The following is an 18,956-nucleotide window of genomic DNA, read 5'->3' as shown; positions in this document are numbered from 1 at the left end:
ACTTTTGTATTTATGAAATTATACTAATTGCAGCAATAACTAGAGCAGTAGTTAGCATTAATCTTTTATCACGCACTCCTTTCAAACCCTTTCTCAGTCTATCTATTTCCAAACATCAAAAAGGCAACATGAATATTCACACAAACATAAAACGAAACATCCATCATTCGTAGCCATAGTTCTTGTAATCGGACACCAGCAAAAGAAACAGTTAAAACATAAATTGACTGCTGTTACTAAGGCGGGCCATTCTAAGCCATGTTATTTGGCAATGCCAAAAAAGGCCCGCTCACTGACTTTCACTCCGTAGTCACTGGTGAAAAAATGTGCCGACCTTTCTAGAGACGGGGGCTATAGAACCATTAATTGTGTAGACACGCCAACTCTTTGATTGATAATATGAAAATGTTACTGCCAAAAGTATTGTAATTCCACAGTAAAAGGTCAATTTTGTTACTTACATCCTTCTAACACACTGCAGACTTTTAGTCAGCCGATAGTTTGGGCTCATAAATCAGCATGAAGATGAATAGATGGAATAAAGTATTTGGCCGGTATCAGACAGACTAAAATTTTTGATAGAATTCACGATTTTCTTTTTTTTTTTAATCCTACCATCTGGCCAACTGTCGGTCATCTGTTTAGACTGTAGTAGGTACGGTACGGTAAGGCTTTTGATCAAATTTGAACTAGCCGTAGTCCTATATCAAATTTCGGTCTATCTTAGTTTCGGTCTGCCTACGTATGTACAAGTAACGTGTTACGCTTTCATGGTATTGCGGTAGTGTCTGGATTTGATAGATTGATATTGAGATGGATTGAACATGTTCCCTGCCTTTGTACTTGATAGTTTGCGTGTAAATTAAGACAGGGCTCGTGTGAAAGTGTATAGATGTATGTTTGTATCAGCCAGTAATAAACGTACCTGTATTAGAGTAACATTGGTGTTGCAATGATTCCAAATTGAGAAATGAGATATCGATACATTTACAATCGAAAATAAGCATGAAAGTAAGACAGGCGTTCAACACGCATTTGAGGGAAATTCACCATACATTTATTTCTTAAACACGTCACGAATGTCTGTTTAACTTTTTTGTAGTAGGTAAGACCAGATGTGTTTTGGTCCATCCCAAAGTAGCAAAGATTATTTCTTAATTAATATAATTACTGGCTCATAAGGGTCGTATAGTCACTCTAATGCTTGAATTATAGATACTCTTCTTCAAACGACTGTACCATCTCCCATAAAAATAAACATAGTCTATGCGCATCTGCGACTATAGTGTCGCAAGCGACACAGGCGGGTTTCTAATGACGCGCGGCCGTTCCGCTGCCTACGAATAACGGGTCGTTAAGACGAAGGTAACCATCTCTCGTACTACATACTTTACCATGTACTTACAACATCATGTCAACGGTGGCCCGCTGTACTTATGTGAGTACAAGACTATATGAACTGTTGAATGTTTAAAAACAGAATAATAGAATGGTAAAAAGGATTAAATACTTTTTAAAATGTTTTAAAGATATAGTCTGTGCGCGATGCTGGCCGCAAATAATGCTGGCCGAAAATAATGTCATCAAATGTCTTTTGATTTTGACAAGCAGAATGTTTTGTTGTGTTTTGTTTTTTTATTGATTTTCTCAAAGTCAAAGTCAAAGTCAAATCATTTATTTCATTTAGGCCTTTACAAGCACTTATGAACGTCAAAATTATAACTAAGTTTGATTCTAGTTGCCCATTCCAAAAGTAGCTTCCTATGGAGAAGAACGGGCAAGAAACTTTCTTCTGTTTCTTTCGTTCAGAATATTTGAAGATTTGAGCGTTGGTTATGAAACTCACTCAATGTTAATATTGATGATTTATCGAATAAAGAGTGCCTGGAACATCAATAATAGAAGAAAAAACAGTCTAGACATAAAGTCTAAAATCGACACAACCCGTTCCCACAAACGCTAACACTATGACAAAATCTGTAAACACACATATCTGTTTACATACATAATTGCGTTAGCTAGCTTTCATCACAATATGGCATCATCTAGTTAGCTGTCCGGTTATCTGACGGAATATCCGTGAGCCAATTTACGTGAACAATCCCAAACCAAGCTGGTTTCTGTTGGCTGATAACTGACAGTTATTTCGGTTCATGATTAATTAGTTTCTGAAATTCTATTCAGACCATCTCGTGTTGGCTAAGTTGTAAATTTTGAATGACGTAGCTGAGTTTGTGTGGCTTAGTTTATTCTTGTGTTGGACAAGTTCTGTGTCTGGAGTGTTTCTAGTATTGTGCATGTTTGATGCCTTAAATCTTAGCTATTTTTTTATACAAAATCCGATATTTTCTAGCCCTTTTTTTAATAAAAGGAATTGAAAAGTGAATAGTAAAATGGTTGTTTCATAAATGAGTCGACGTCATTCATCATTTGCAGCCTTACTTCGGGCACAAAGGCTCTTTTTGTGAAATGACTTACATACAGTACTGTATTATGAATGTTTTGAAACTAGGGTTATTACGAGCTTACGTATTTTTATTCTAGCAGTTTATGGACTATAAACTATAATCCATAAACTGCTAGAATATTATACTACCTTCCTTCAGAGGGTTTCATTTAAATTATTCTAGAATCACAATAAACTCTAGAGTACTGTCAAGATTTTAATTTTCTATAAAAGTAAGGACAATAATAAAAACTAAAGGTAAAAGGGCAGGACACCGTAATGCGCAATAACAATGCAAGAAATATTTTTCTAAACTCATGATGCAAGAGGAAACATTGTGAGCAAGACAGTACATCATTATAGAAGCGCTTGTGTCCTCGACAGTACACTTCCGTGTTTTTTTCCACGGTTTATTGTACAGTAATATCAGTGGGAATTTTACCTTAATAATGTTGCCATCATAGAATACTACCTTACATAAGTACGTACTCTAAATTAGCCTTCGCGTTGTGCCAACATTTTGTTGCCACGGCGAAACGATTGCGGAAAATAAGCAAATAATACCTCCTCATTATTTGCGAAATTATCTTTAAGTGGTGCTTATTAGAAATTGTTTTGATAAACAAACTTATTTTGTTTCTTATTTTCTTTTATTTATTCGTAAATTAAATAGTCGGCTGTACACTTGTGTCGCAGTACATTCACCTCTAGATTACACTAGAGTACATTAAACAAGTTACATATTCTAGTATTTAGGACAGAAATCCGCAACGAGTAGTTGTCAGTCGAGCTCAATAGTTATCAAAGTGTTACGATTATGCATAGAACAGAGTCCAGCAGTTGACGAGTGACGACACATAACGCACATTGTTTATTAATACGAGATTCTTATCGCAGTTATAGCTCCGCTCGTGTATACAGACTCCGCGGCCGGATACCTGCAGGTACCGCACTTGCATAAGTGAGCCTGCCAGTCGAGTAAAAACCAGGCATGTGGGCATGCCACTAAACAGTTATGACTATGGCACAATTCGAAATGTTTCAAAATCTCCTACATAAAATGTCAGTCGCTACTAGTTCGTTTAAATATAAAACTGGAGTTTAGCCAACCAGCGGAGCGCACGCGACGTCCCTGTTCCCGTGAAAATTATAATTAGGAAATTTATATTTACCGTGTTACTCGATTCGGGTATGGTATCATTATTCTGTATTACGCCCCCGCCGCGATCTTAGCTGGGGACTGTCAACGTGAATACATTGATTCGAGCCGACAATTTACTCTTTCCATGCACATGAGAAATAACGTTCCAATAGCCTCAATCCCAGCGAATTGACTGACTAATTGAAATGTTTTCAATGGATTTTTTGCTTCCATAGCATCAGGTAAGTAAATAAAGCATTGAGTCGCGGCAATCATGACCCTTCACTTGGCTAAGTGCGTCTGAGCCGTGGGTGGTGTATGACGTACAAACATCTAGATTGGAAGCTATTCACAAATGTGAAGTACACAGCGTCTATCAATTTGCGTGAAAATTGACCAATATAATGTAGTAGTGAGTGAAGGTAGGCCGTAATGAATGGCTAATGGGATGAACAAGGAGGTTAGCTGGCATAATGGAGTCGCATAATGCCACTGTCGCGTGCATCAGCGGTAATTGGAGGCCACTTAGGCACAATAGTGATCTTTGCACATTTTCGCTTCACAATGAATGCTCTATGATTTGTACGTTAATGAGACGCGCATTTGAGCGCTATAGGAAGAAAATGGCGACCTTGGTGAATGAATCAGTAAATGCGTCGTTAATGAAGCAAGACAGACCTTTATTCGTGCATGCTCGTGCCCACGCTAGCTCGCCCGTTGTTCCATTGTGTCTGCTTGTCTGGACTTTGGCTGGTGTTTATGAAAAGCGTATTATCGCTGCCAAAACGTTGCTGGGAAAACTCCTTTGTTTTACTTTTCTGTAGTTACAAAGTTGCGACCTTTTCTACGTTACTAAAGCTAGGTTTAGTGTCTCCAATTTTATAGGTATTACTACCAAACCAATGCCCACATATTATAGGTGTTTCACATGACGTGTTTTATTAAAAAAACTTAAATTACATCCTACAGTTTTCACCTAAAACGTAGTAAACAACATAACATGCGCATTAATATCATTTGAGCATAAGATAAAAGCATTAGCTGGGTAACTAGCCGAGGCCAAGAGTAGCTGCGTCTTAACCCTTGAGGCGAACTAGTATGAGTGTACCTACATATGCACAGATAGTGTGCTCGTTAGTACAGTCGCGGACATTAATTATTGAACTTGTCTCTGTTTATATTTTACTACAACTGTCACTGTTTTCGATAAAGTTTTCAAAAATAAAGAGCAAAGGCCCATAGTAGTCGTATCGTACCTAACCACTGAATTTTGGTAATCTGAGAGCCGAGGTAAAGATGTTTTACGAAACACTGCAAGTTACTTATTTTTAGATTATTTTAGAACGTTTCGATTTGGTTAAGAAGTTTTAAATAAAACAAAAGTTAGTTATTTTTATGTTCAATTGTAAATAAATATCACTAAGATGATTTAATTTTCTTACATTTTGAAATATTTTTTTTCCTTTTTTGACCACATCTCGACCTACCTCAGTCTGCCTCAAAAATCCTCAATAGTGGTCACAGTCTTACGTTTCTGACAGTACCGACGTAAGCGAGGATAGCTCGACAAACTCAATCTTGTCTCCGAGATGCTCAGCTATTTAGGAGGTTCCCCATTATTTACTTTGCAGGAGTGAAACGGTATATGATGCAGGATACGAGTGACGTCATAAACTTAACATGTGTTCGGTTACCTTGATAAAAATACCTTCATTTTGTGGTGAATTCAAACTCCGAATAGTTTATTCCAATAAGAGCCCCCGCATGGTTCAAACTTTTAGTCGGCTGATAGTTTGCTCTGGATCATAAATCTGTATGCAGATGAAACCACGGTCCAGCCAGTACCTATCAAACTAACTAAAAAGTTTGATTGGATTCACGACAGTCAATTGTTTTAACTGTCAACTAACCATCGAAAGCAGAAACTTTGTGATAAAATTTTTGTTTCTAAATTATATTGAATGTTCCTTTCAGGAAAACATGGAAATTCTTAAAAACTCTGTTACAACCGCCTGCAATCAAAGCCCATTTTATTCTTAAAGGGACTCAAAAAATAATCTCTAAAGAGGTGAAAATGTGAAAGATAAAGATAAGATCTTTATAAAGGCAAAGTAAAAAGAGTTTTCCAACTTATAAGTGACTCGTAAAAGCCAGTATGTTTTCCACCCACTTCATTTATTTTTAGGCGTAAGAGTGAGTAGGCGCAGGGTAGAATCGCCTACGTACATTTAGTATGAAGCCCTTTTTACACACATATGTATAATCTACATTGTACCCTTAATAGGGTTTTCGGCAAATAATTGTTTAATGCTGACATCGGGATTTTAAATCTTTTCGCATTAAGCTGACCCACTGTTTTCCTAATAAAAAGGCAATTTGAGTCTAAAAATGTTTTAGCAAAGGTTAAGTACTTTATCCAACTTTTCGAGGTTATTTTGTAGGTACCTCTACGTTCAACAATTTGCTTTTTCAGACACTTTTAATATCAAGTATCAGTGCTCCAATACGGATTTTAAAGCGCGTATGCGCAATTTTTTTCGCGCCACTCATTCCGAATGGAAAAAAAATGATTGCCCAGTTTCGGGTATCATCATTTAAGCCGGTAGTTTTCAATTATTTTCCATAGAATGAAAACTGAGAGGAAAATTCGCCAATTTGAAAGCGCTGGGTTATAATTATTCATAGGGCCGATTTTCCGATAGCCAAATAACTTTTATCTGACGAATAATTATAGCGTTTTCACATATTTTCGATGCAGCAACACATTATTTGCTACAAAAACGTTTTATATATGAACAATTTTAAATATTTGCTATAAAAACGTCAAATATAAAATCGGCCCACATAGTGAAAGACAAATGACAAAATACACGTTTTATTCCACCAGGTCACTGTAATTCAGCTTAACATTTTCAGCAGTAATACCCCGAATCCTTATACATTATAGAACTAAAGGCTTTGTCGAGCAGTTGCCAACAAGTACCCACCCGTGGCGTACACGTGGCCGTGACTTGTAAGGCTTTAGCTACATCAACATGAATTTTATAGCCGACCACTGAAGCCTGAAGCCTGTTTGAAGTTTGTACAAATCGACGTCTATTTTAACGTATGAATTGTGAAATTACAAACAATCCTTACTTACATAATACATATTAACATGAAAGTTTGCATGTATGTTTGTTGCTCTTTCACGCAAAAATTACTGGACTAATTTTCATGTCGTCGTCAGCCTTTTTATCGTCCCACTGCTGGGCACAGGCCTACTCTCACACGGAGAAGGATGAAACTGGGAAATAGTATACTGATATTACTGAACAGTAAATATATAGTATAGTTATATAAACTCTTTTGCAAAAAAAGCGGGCACCTATGCGAAATCTTGGTTTTAAGGACTTCACGTGTATTTTAAAGGGTTTTAATGACTGTAGGATGTTACGAGCATCAAAAGGGCTAGACAAGCATGCGTGAGAGTGTATTCTAAATTTGAATTTTGGAGAAACGTTAAGAAAATGGTTAAACCTTGCTTTGGACTAGTTCCTGGTAGAAAGTTCGTCGGCGTTTTGAAAAGTTTTTGACGTGATTTTCAGAAAACTGATAATACAGTTTTATTTAATGATTAATGGACTTTTCCATTAAATCGAAACATTTTTTAAGAACTATGCGTTTTTGATAAAATTTTCACCTGCTCTAAATGATCTATAGTGATGATCGGTGGCAATGTAAAGAGTTTCGGTATTTTTGTGTTAAGGGTTCTATTGTTTAGATATTGTACCCACGCGGTTTTAAATATCCGTTTCTCACAAATAAACACAATTTAGAGGAGTCTCAGTACTTTGGTCTGCGACAAAACCAATTAAAAGTTAGCAGTGCCGATCACAACTCATCTCCTATCAGACTTTGACATTTTGAAAAATCTTGAAATTCTACAAAATGCAGATAATATCGGATAGACTGTAAGCATAAGGTCTTAAGGTCTCGTAATTACGGATTTTTAAACAACCTCGCATCTGGGGAAACCCCGTAGACCTCTGAAGATCTATGAGTTTGAGCGTTCAAATAACGTGTGTTCCTCAAACGGACATTTTGTTAAATAAACTTGCCTGCGCCGAGGTTTTTGTATATCTACAGTACTTTCCTGCTTAAATCAAAACAATAATTAGCTACCTGCTCATTTCTTAAGAAACATACCTTTGGCCAAAAATTTTGAATTCATGACTCCCTTTCAGCTAAATCATCGTTTAGTAACACGACACCTATGGAGTTATGCAGAACTTCAACGAGGCAATAATTTGACTGTTTGGATAGCTTTAGCCCTCCTCAGCATTTTTCATATGGTTAATTTCACATTTATCACAAAATTCGTTATTTTGTAAATGTCAAAGTCTGATAGGAGACGAGTTGTGACTGGCACTGCTTTCTTTAAATTTTGTTTTGTCGCAGCCCAAAGGACTGAGACTACTCTAAATTGTGTTTATTTGTGAGAAAGGGATATTTAAAACCGCGTGGGTACAATATCTAAACAATATAAGGCTTTACACAAAAATAGCGAAACTCTTAACATTGCCATCTATCATCAGCATAGACCATTTAGAGCAGGTGAAAATGTTATCAAATACGCATAGTTTTTCAAAAATGTTTTGATTTAACAGAAGAGTACATTAATCAATAATTAAAACTGCATTATCAGTTTTCTGATAATCACGTCAAAAACTTTTCAAAACGCCGACGAACTTTCTACTAGGAATTAGTCCAAATCAAGGTTTGACCAGTTTCTTAGCAAATCTACGAAATTCAAATTTAGAATACACTCTAACGCATGTTTGGCTAACCCTTTTGGTGCTAGTAACATACTACAGTCATTAAAACCCTTTGAAATATACGTGAAGTCCTTAAAACCAAGATTTTGCATAGGTGCCCGTTTTTTTTGCAAAAGAGTGTATATATAGTATAGTTATGTATAGGTATAGTTAGTATAGTTGTATATAGTATAGTTTTTTATAACAGAATAACATATAGGCTACTTTTTATCCATGCTCTAGAAGAAGTACCCTCAGAAAGCGGGTGAAACCGATGGATGAGTCACTATACAATTTTCATGTAACCAAGAGAATGCCTATAAGTAACTTGTCACCATTCTCTAATACCACAAACAAAGGTATTAAGTTAAGGTCGAACAACACATTACAGGGTACAGACGAGGTCAAAACCGCCCTTTGTCGCCGCTGAAGTACTTACAGGAGCCACTCAGTTATTCATGAAATAAATATGTTTCTTTGTATAGAAAATATTTTTGTCAACGGTCTTGTAATGTGTTTAGGAATGTGGGAATTTGATGGAGGCTGTTTTTTAGGTTTGTAATGTGAGGTTTTTTTTTAATATGGGATTTACATGAGTTCTTCAGGTAAAAATCTATTATACAGAAAGAGGGGAGATGGGGGGTTAACACAACCTTATAGAACAAAAATCTCTAAAATTAAACAAAATCTTAAACACCAGACTTAATAGCTGCATAAAAATTATACCTAATAGAAAGTTTATGCAATATTTTAAGAATGAAAAGGTACTGAAGTCTTTTTCGTCATAGTTTTGTAAAATATTATAATTTGGATGGCGTGTTGTTAACGAAAATGCGTGTCTTTTAAATACAATCATAAATCTAAGCGATAAAGCAGTACCTACAACAAAAGTAAATAGTTGAAATAGCATGATAGGAATATTTTTCGCATCAGTAAATATTATTGAGATATCCAAATGACTTGAAATTCTACTAAGCAAAAACAACGTTTTCTTTCCATATTTTGTTGCGAAACAGCGCTACAACGTTACCGCGACTCTGGTACATAAAGGGCTTAAGAAAGAACATGATGGGTTTTTAGTCCGTAAGAGTCTGACACCCTCACGCTGCACTCATAGAGCGGGAGGAATAATTTGATGATTTCCCTTCAAAAAGAAAATATTCGTAATTATATAAAATGAAACATTTTTCTTAACCTTTATTTTTATACACGCGTAGTATCAGAAAACCTCAGTTAGGTGCTCGTAGTACGAGTACCTCGTAGAAATATTTTAACAAGTAAACCCATTTAGTGTACTATATAGTTCTTATCTTATAAAGTAATGTTATCGCGATGACTCGTTAGGTTTCATGATAACGTACGTATCTATACTGAAATAGAATTCTTTCAGTTATCGTATTTCCCTTCGTACTTACGCGGAAATTAAATATAATAAGGTGACCATTATGCATAAATACATTTAGAGTCCATGTAGTGACTACAATTTTCTCTGAAAACGAATGCACCTATTAATGTGCAATTCAAACAAACATACGTCTTTAAATCTACGCCCTATGCAGGTCAAATACGAATTTATAAGTATCTACCTAAGTTTTAAAATCCAAAAAGCTCAAGTTTTTCAATCCTAGAAAACAGCCTACAATCCTCTGAAAACTTATAATACTTAAAATATTTGAGTTTCTGATTTTCAGTTGTTTTGCCTTAGAAAACAAAAACACATCTTCAATTCCCCATTCATTACCTATATTCATTACCAAATATACATTAAACACTTCCTAAAATAAAACATTTATAAAGAGCGCAACAAGAAACTGCATTCAGTTGCATACTGCACCTGACAATAGAGCAATTTGCATAAATTACAATAATTTGTCATTATTAGCGTATGCAGATTAGATGTGTATATCTTAACACTTATATATGTACTAGGTTTTTGTCTGATATCGCAGTACCATAAGTACGTTAATAAGTATATTATTTTATACATAAAATTCTCGTGTCACAGTGTATTAGTTACCTTTTCTCCGAAACGGCTTCTCTGATTTTTATCAGTAGGTTTGAGAATCGGCTACTCGCTATTTTTGCCGAGTCAGCTAGTTTTTTGTAATTATTTCGACATCCAAACTGCAGGTCGTGCTCAAAATGTAAGACAATTTATTCACTAGAATCCTATTAAAACTACATACTACGTGCTCCTGGCAACACAGCACGTTCGTTACCGAAAATGTAAGACAATGTATGCAATTACTAGCTTCTCACTGCGATTTTACCCGCGTCCTGTAGAAACTACTACGTGCACTAATGATGGAAAGTAACCTATAGTCTCCCTCGATAAATGAACTATCTCATACTGAAAGATTTTTTTTATATTTCCAGAGATTAAGCTTCAAACAAACACACTTACTAACTCCTTTTTCTCTTCCCGCAGTGGGTTAGCGGTGAGGGAGTGTCAGACTCTTACTGACTAAAAACCGTCGTGTTCCGTCGTAGGCCTTTTTTGTATCAGGGCCGCGGTAACTCTTTCGAACAATCCCTCAGATCTCAGTTCCGCCTTACGTAGACGTCCAGGAATGGGAAAATAGTAGGCATAAGGAAAACCTATCAACACTAACTCTTCCGTACACAAAGAATAGAACTCAACACTCAATGCGTCTTTATATCCTCATATAATCTATTATTAATTAATGTAATCATAAATATTCATACAATGTACGTACAATAACATGTTGTAAATAGAAATATGTACAGTCAACTTCAGGTCAGTGGTAACAGTTTTATAGGAAAATCGTACTTATTACTATTGCGTTGAGGTGCATGACAGTTACCACTGAACTGCAGTCTACTGTACTTACAGAACAGAACATAATAATTTGATGTACAAATGTGTACTTGTGTTTCAACGTCTGTCATTAATAGAACGTAATGTCAATCTATTCAGAATTCATGTAATGAGAATGAACATCGAAATTGTGTACGTTTAATTAAATTGTATGTTATTTAACTATTGTTCGTTGGGTTTAATAATTACAGTATTTTGATGTTGAATTGGTTATGACAAAGAATGTAGAGGTTTTGAAATCTTTAAGAAAGAAATGCATATTACTATCAATTATTGTTTAATGTACTTAGTATGTAGCAGTAGTACCCTAATAATATAAACCATAAAAATGGTTATTACTCCAATATCAATTAAGTAAATATAAAAATTTAAAAAAGACTTTGAATGCAAATAAATCGCTTTTTTGAGCAAAACTTTCTTAAGCATTAAATTTCTATGCGCAAATTGAGGCATTTGCGCATAGAAATTTAATAAATGCGTCTAAATAATTTTTAATAGACCTGTAAATCGTAATATCATGGACATTATCAGCTACCTCCATAATTTTTCATCAAAATAAACACACGCATTACAGCGTGAACAACAAACAGACAAACACACACAAAATTCCCTTTACAAAATAAACGTGATTCGCAACCATTAATTGGAAAACAGTTAATAAACACCAGAATTAAAATAAAGCCTGTCAAAGGTAGATGAACGACCGATCCCAATATTCGATCTATCTATGTTTTGCTCACTAGATACTTACTGAATGTTGACATTACCCAATACAAGTTGAACAGTTCTCGCTAGACGAGTTCCTGCAATCTTCAAGTCCCCATTAAAACCCCGTGACTCTCTAACGAGTGAAAAATCTAACTTACCTGGGAAGTAGGAAGTGGACGGGAAAGAATCTGCCAACGACGGGGCACTGGATGCCGGCCGGCCAGCGGGACACTTCTTTCGCACTTTCTTCGGTAAAGCCTTTGATTCCTCGGGTCTGCTTGGTACGGCTAGTAGCAGACAGCGCTTATAGCGCAGACAGCTTCTCTAGTGAGGGTTTTGGATAAATTTTCTATCGCGCGACAGACTGCGGACGAGAAGAATATTTGACAGATAGAAACAAAAGCGAAACCCATCGAAGGAAGTTTTTATTCGACATTAAAAAGAAAGAAATAAGAAATGACCAAGAAGTTTGTACATTGTCGAACTCTTATCTCTAGTGAGTACAAAAACAGATAGTTTGAATATAGGGATCGGTCGTAAAGCGGTTATTTATCATGTAATTCAATATTGGCGAGCGATTGTTTGAACATCGTGATACCGTAATTCAGTCTCCCATTTTCCAATAAGCCCTGTTTGGTCAGTTAATATGGTTTAAGTACGTTATTTTGTAATTAAAGGCATGTATGTCGTGTGTTGCTGTAAAATGAGAGAGGAAAACTTACGGAAATTAAAGTGATTTTTGCTGATGAAAGATAATAATGCTTATTGGAAAAATGGAACGTTGACTATTGTAATAAAAGTACTAGTATTTAGGAAATGGATGCATTTTTCTAATGGTGGTCGATAACGTACTTATTTAATAAATCACTTACATATGTTCCAATGTAAAAATGTAACTTGTAACGTTTAATATCATTATAAACTTTAAAGATTTAGGAGAAGAAAACATACTGCACCAACCCCGAATAAAATTGGAAAAGGATAGTGATGAAACGTTTAATATTAAGTACCTAGATGCTTTTAAAAGCGCTGAAATTCAGAAAACACCACCAAAACGAGATCAAACCTCGATTAGGTAATAGGTATACAGATTTGTAAATGCATTCAATCGAAAATTCTGCCATAATTTTCGCCAAAATTAACAATCCTGCCATGAATTTAAGCTACGTTCATACGTGAATTCATATTGCGTACCCATCAACATTTCTGTGTAACATACCCTAATGAGCTGTCCGGAGCCAGCATTTAGACAATGTTAGGCTGCCATTCAGCTGCATCCAGGATATTCAGTAATGAACTGTCAGTTCGTAACTAATATCCAAATATCATGTGTTCAGCCTGTGGGATAGTCATGCCATTGAGGCACGGTACGTGAATATTGTGTGGTTATTGATGCCTATGTACTCATTCAGGTTTCAGTTAGTACATAATATGCTATGTGCCAAATGTTGTAGATATAAGGCCCGCACACTGCAGATTAAACAGCCGGCCGCCTGTTAAAGAGTATTTGAATGACAAACCCTTGTGTTATATATTGATTCTAGTAAATTATATGTACCTGTCTAAGTTGAGAAAAGACTTAGTTTAAGTAAGTTTCACACATATAAATGTTTCTTTCTTTCTTCCCGATATGATCGTTTTTTATCGTCAATTTAGTCAGAGTTTTCAGTCGTTCTGATACCGGCTAAATACTTGATCTTCGTAATGTGTGGAATAATATTATTCTTCTTCATACTGATTTATGAAGCTTAACGAACTATGAGCCGACTAAAAGTTTGCAGTGAAGAAGGTACTCAAAGAGTACAATATGTTAGCATTTTATCTACATGTTCAATTCTGGTTTACGATAGCAAAAAATATATTGATCAATCTCTTATCTCGGTTTTCGGTTTCGACATTACAATCACAGAAACTGGGCTCACATCGCAGACTGATAGTACTAATCAATGCTGATTTCTTGCATCTTGCATTGAAAGTATTGAAACTGTATTCCCATGTCACTTTGGATTTATATACCAGACGTACTATAAGGTATCGAGTGACCCAGGTATAGATTGCGGAGGTCAGATAGTCAGTCGCTCCATGTTAGACTCTCATACTCAACTGCTTGCGTTTACACTCGAAGCCGACTCCAGCATAATTGGAAAAAGGCTATTCAGTTGTTTTTTTTTCTTGCATAGTATTTTGGTTCATCCATCATTCACGTCATCATCAAATGACGAACCGTGAACATACCCTTAACAAACATATGTACTGAAATCAAATATCTTCATACCAACATACCCAATACTTTACATTTAACCCACTATGGAGGCAAGTACATACCCAGTAATAAAAAATCAAACACAAATTGCCAGGGCCAGTAGTCACATAATAAGGCCTTTGTTGTCACCATCACGTTGGCGTCCATATCAGCCGTGGTGCCAAGGTCCCTCCCCCCCCCCACCTGTCCTCGCTGCCACCGAGGCAATATCTATTGGACTTTAAAAAGAAACCTTTGTGAAAGTTTAATCCCACGCGAATGGAATAAGAACGTTGGTTCAAAAATGTTTACTAAAATATGAGGAAAGTCAAAAAAAGTTTTTTTCTTATCTTCCTATGTTGTGGGTTTAGATTACCTACGGAACAATGCACAGTGTAACATTTGACACTGTATAATATGGTGTTACAAACAAAGTACTTAGCTACTTATTTTACTTTTACGTTATAACCTAAACGTATTAAAAGCCATCAATCAACAAATAAGTAAAACCTTACAAATAAAGTATAACTTTAACTTCTCTTTCTTTAAATGCAACATACGTATGTACCTATATTACGGTATGGTATTTATAACTTAAAAGTTCCTCTTAGCAAAGCAAACTTCCTCTAAACACAGTTTCGCAATTAATTTCTTAAAAACCAAGTCCAGACGAAGTGAGGTAGAGTTTATAGACGTATAGAAAAAATATTATATTTATTCTCTATTTACCTATAACTAATGCTTAAAAATGAAGAAACATAATGGTTTATATATTTATTTGCATTAAATACGATTCGAAAATACAGACACAAAAATATATTTCATTGTTGCTACAGTACCCTTCGGAAGACAGGCTATTTTCCAGGTACTCTCGTGGTGGTGGAGCAGATGTATTCAAAGGATTTGCCACTAATAGATACAGCTTCTAAGCTTCTTCATCATAATAACATTTATAGTTACGTTTACGTTTTATGCAGCTGCAAGGAAGTAGTTCCCTCGGGACATGGGTGAACCTACGAGGGACAGCAAGTGTAATAATATAATATTGACATAAGGAAATTGAAAAGGCACGTCGAATAAAATATTGCATTTTGTTTGCATTTCTCGACGGCTTCAGACATTCAGGTTATAGATGTCAGACTCTACTCTCATAGGTCAAAGATGCACTCAAGAACATTTTTTAAAGACTGTCCGATCAAGGATTATCTAAAGAATGATGTCACTAACTGGTTGTAATGTCAGACCAAAAGACGACTACCTACTAATGACTTGAATATTTCAAGCATTCTTATAGTTCACAGCATTAATAATATTGTCGTGAGAAAATACAAGTCTCTTTCAAAAAGGTAATACATTAATGTACAAAACTTGAAACTCCGGAACCAGTCAATTAAGTTTATGAAAGAACCTGATAAGAATAAGACCTAAATATTGCTTCCCGTATCATAATAAAATATACAATAAACGGGACACGCAATGAGTAAAATATTTTAAGTGCTTTAAGACTATATAATAATAAAGCAACGATATACCCGGTCAAAGGCGCAGAGGCATGCCAAAACTGCGGTGGTTGAGTGTCGTAAAGCAAGACATGAAAATCTGCGAACTCGAAGAGGAAGACATCCTGGATAGAGCGAGTGGAAGTAGAAGATACGGAAAGCGGACCCCGTCACAAGACGGGATAAACGTTAAGAAGTAGAAAGAAAGAATAATAAAGTAAAGTAACAAAAATAGCCAACCATTCGACCAAAATGGCTCGCAAACCACGCAAAAAAAACACTCGAAGACCAACGCACCTAATTTGAATTTATTACATTCAAAACTTATAATAACGATTTCATAATAACTGTCAAATTTCGCGGTGCCAGGAAACGAAGCGGCTTCTATCGAAATATCGTCGTAATTGGGCTACTAGAGTGCGATGACACCGACGAATTTCGAGTCGCTTGCGCACGGTCGGCGATAACGTTCACTATGCCAGAGTAGTAACGTGTTGCAGTAGTAAAACTCGGCTTTTTCTTTGATATACCGGTAGGTGATATGTAATAGGGCAGCCTGCGTTAAGCATTTTAAATTACATATGCCTAATATGTAAGTATATTCATAGTTGTAAATATACATTGAAATATATACTTTTTTATTATGAACAAATTATTTGTATATACGTTATTTTCAAAGCTATTTTCTTTATTTCAGTATTAATCCTTATTAAAATAGATTTAAGGCAGCCTAGGCATTGAATGCAGATTAAAAAGACTCTTTGCACTATATCAATCAAAAGACTATTTTTGATTAAACTAAAAAAACCGTTTCAAATTATTTTTTCACTGCGGCTCAGTTGCGACTGTCTGCTTACCAAGACCAATGCGCGTACGCATAGCTCGCGCTTCACCCGTTTCTCTAAAGTTAACATACTGATTCACCTTATTACTGTGCCCATGGTAAAGCTGACGCCACGCGGTGTCGAAACAATGGTAAAAATGAACAATAGCAAGCGTTACATGTGTGTTTACTATCAGAAATAGCTGAACTCGTGAATTTGGATGTTTTTGACAAAAGAAAAAACTGTGGGGAATCTCTTTAATACGAAACAACTGGTATCTTAGTTAAAATATATAAAAGAAAGTCGTGTTAGTTACGCTAGTATAACTCAAGAATGTATGAACCGTTTAAGCTTAAAATTTGAAGGGAGGTGTCTTAGAACCTGGGAGTAAGACATATGAAAGACATAGACATTTTTGCTACCATCTGGTTACGGTAATGCAGGAAATAAAGTAGGAGCAACTATGGCTCTTTGTCATAATTCCATATCTAATCGGTTGAAGTTTTTGTGCTGGAATGTAAGTATGGTCATAGACTGAAATTTTGTCAATCAGTCCCAGAAATACAGTACACTTCTACATATTTTAAAAACATAGAACAAATTAACCTTCGAAAGAAGAAGATTTTGAGTTTACTTGTATTTTCTAAATAGTCTTTTGTTAATTGTTAATTTATTTTAAGGTTGCAAATAGTGTCATATTTTTGTATAACCTTCCAAACAGTTTTTAAAGCGAAGTACTCAAAGATCAGTAAGTACGGAATCTCGCAGTGAACAGTACTGCGCACGCGCACCGCATACGAATGAACCACGAAACAGGATAAAGAAAGGTTTACTCAGTCACGGCATGAGGTATTGAGTTGACATGTACAGAATTGTGATGAGATAACAAAACGCTTATAAGTTAGTCAAATATTGCTAATTTTTAAATCCTCTTGACATTAATAATTATAATTATAAAGGATATATTGAAACACGTACAGTTATTGAGAACTTCCTTCTTTGGCAATGTATTATCAAGGATACTTTGAAAAAAAATTACATTCGTATTGAGAATCTCATCCTTTTCGGGAAGTTAGTGAAAAACTACTGAAAGTAGGACTTCGAAGGTTTGTAAAATGCTAAAAAGTATTTTACGTGGTGCCTATCTCAAGATTTCAGTAGGCCAAAAAGAGATGATATTATACAGAGAAGAAAGCACCATCTCTCTCATTGGTATCTATATGTGGCATATGTATTATTAAGCTCCTGAAATAGTAAAGGCAAGTTTCACCAAGTCCTTGTTAAAATGTAAATAATAAGAATTAAGATTACTTAAAACTGTTTAGGACTGACACGAGTAGCGTCTGCGTGAAACAATTTGTAGTTAAAATACATGAAAAACACACTACATACACAGTCAGTCACATGAAAACATATTTCAGTGCTTTAATTACCAAACTTCGCTCTTCACAGTATATCACAGTCCAACGAATATCGAATATGTGCCGAAATATTAACAAAAGCATATTCAAATACTCGTGTTCAATACGGCTCCCGATTTGTATGAAGTCGTCGATTTCATACGAATTGTCAAACGTTTTCACTGAATACAGTTCCCGGTTCAATACGTCTAAACAGGTCATCCGAAAATGATACGAAAGTCACGTTTTATGCTTAACAAGTATTCCGTATATTTCGAAGTTTGTTGTTGCCGAAAAATTTGAGGACCGAAAATGGTAAATTCGAAATAGAAAGCTTGAAATAAGTAGGAGATTGTAAAAAATATATATTGTTTTTCAGCAGTTCATCATCATCATCATCTCTTCCATAGGACTGCCACTGCTGAACATAGGCCTCCCCCTTAGATCTCCACAGATACCTGTTGGAGGCGACCTGCATCCAGCGTCCTTCGGCGACCTTTTCATCAGTTACATTTTACATATTATACTTGCATTAATTTGTATACAAACAGGGTGGTGTATAAAGTAAGGAACTCTGCTACTGTGTACAATCTAAATTAAAAATAAATATTACAAAATCATCACCGATTTAATGATGAAAACCTACATAATATATATTTGCATGGAAACCACAATTTGGCTTCTAAAACATATTTGAAACTAAATGGACCTGTATAATTTTGAACACGATAAGTATTTCGTTTTGGTTTAAAAGCTGCATAATTCTAGTTAAATATTCTACCTAAATGTTTTCTAATTGAGCAATATTTGCAGACGGTATAAATACAGTTAAAACTAAAACCGTTTGAGCCTTGAGGACTTCCAGTTTTCCTATTCATAATATAATAATTTACGAGGCTAAATGTAAATAAATACGGTGGTCAAATTTTCCTTTGAATAGCACCTTTGGACGCTCTTTACGGCTTAGCTGCAGAAATACTAGATAAGTACCTAAGTATTTTCCGCAGTTTCGTCCGTAAGCAGAGAGAACTATTTAATTTTAACGTTTAATATAATTACTT

This window comes from Helicoverpa armigera, chromosome 1 (genome assembly GCF_030705265.1).
Source record: "Helicoverpa armigera isolate CAAS_96S chromosome 1, ASM3070526v1, whole genome shotgun sequence".
NCBI classification, from domain to species: Eukaryota; Metazoa; Arthropoda; class Insecta; order Lepidoptera; family Noctuidae; genus Helicoverpa; species Helicoverpa armigera.
This window is presented reverse-complemented; position numbering follows the sequence as displayed.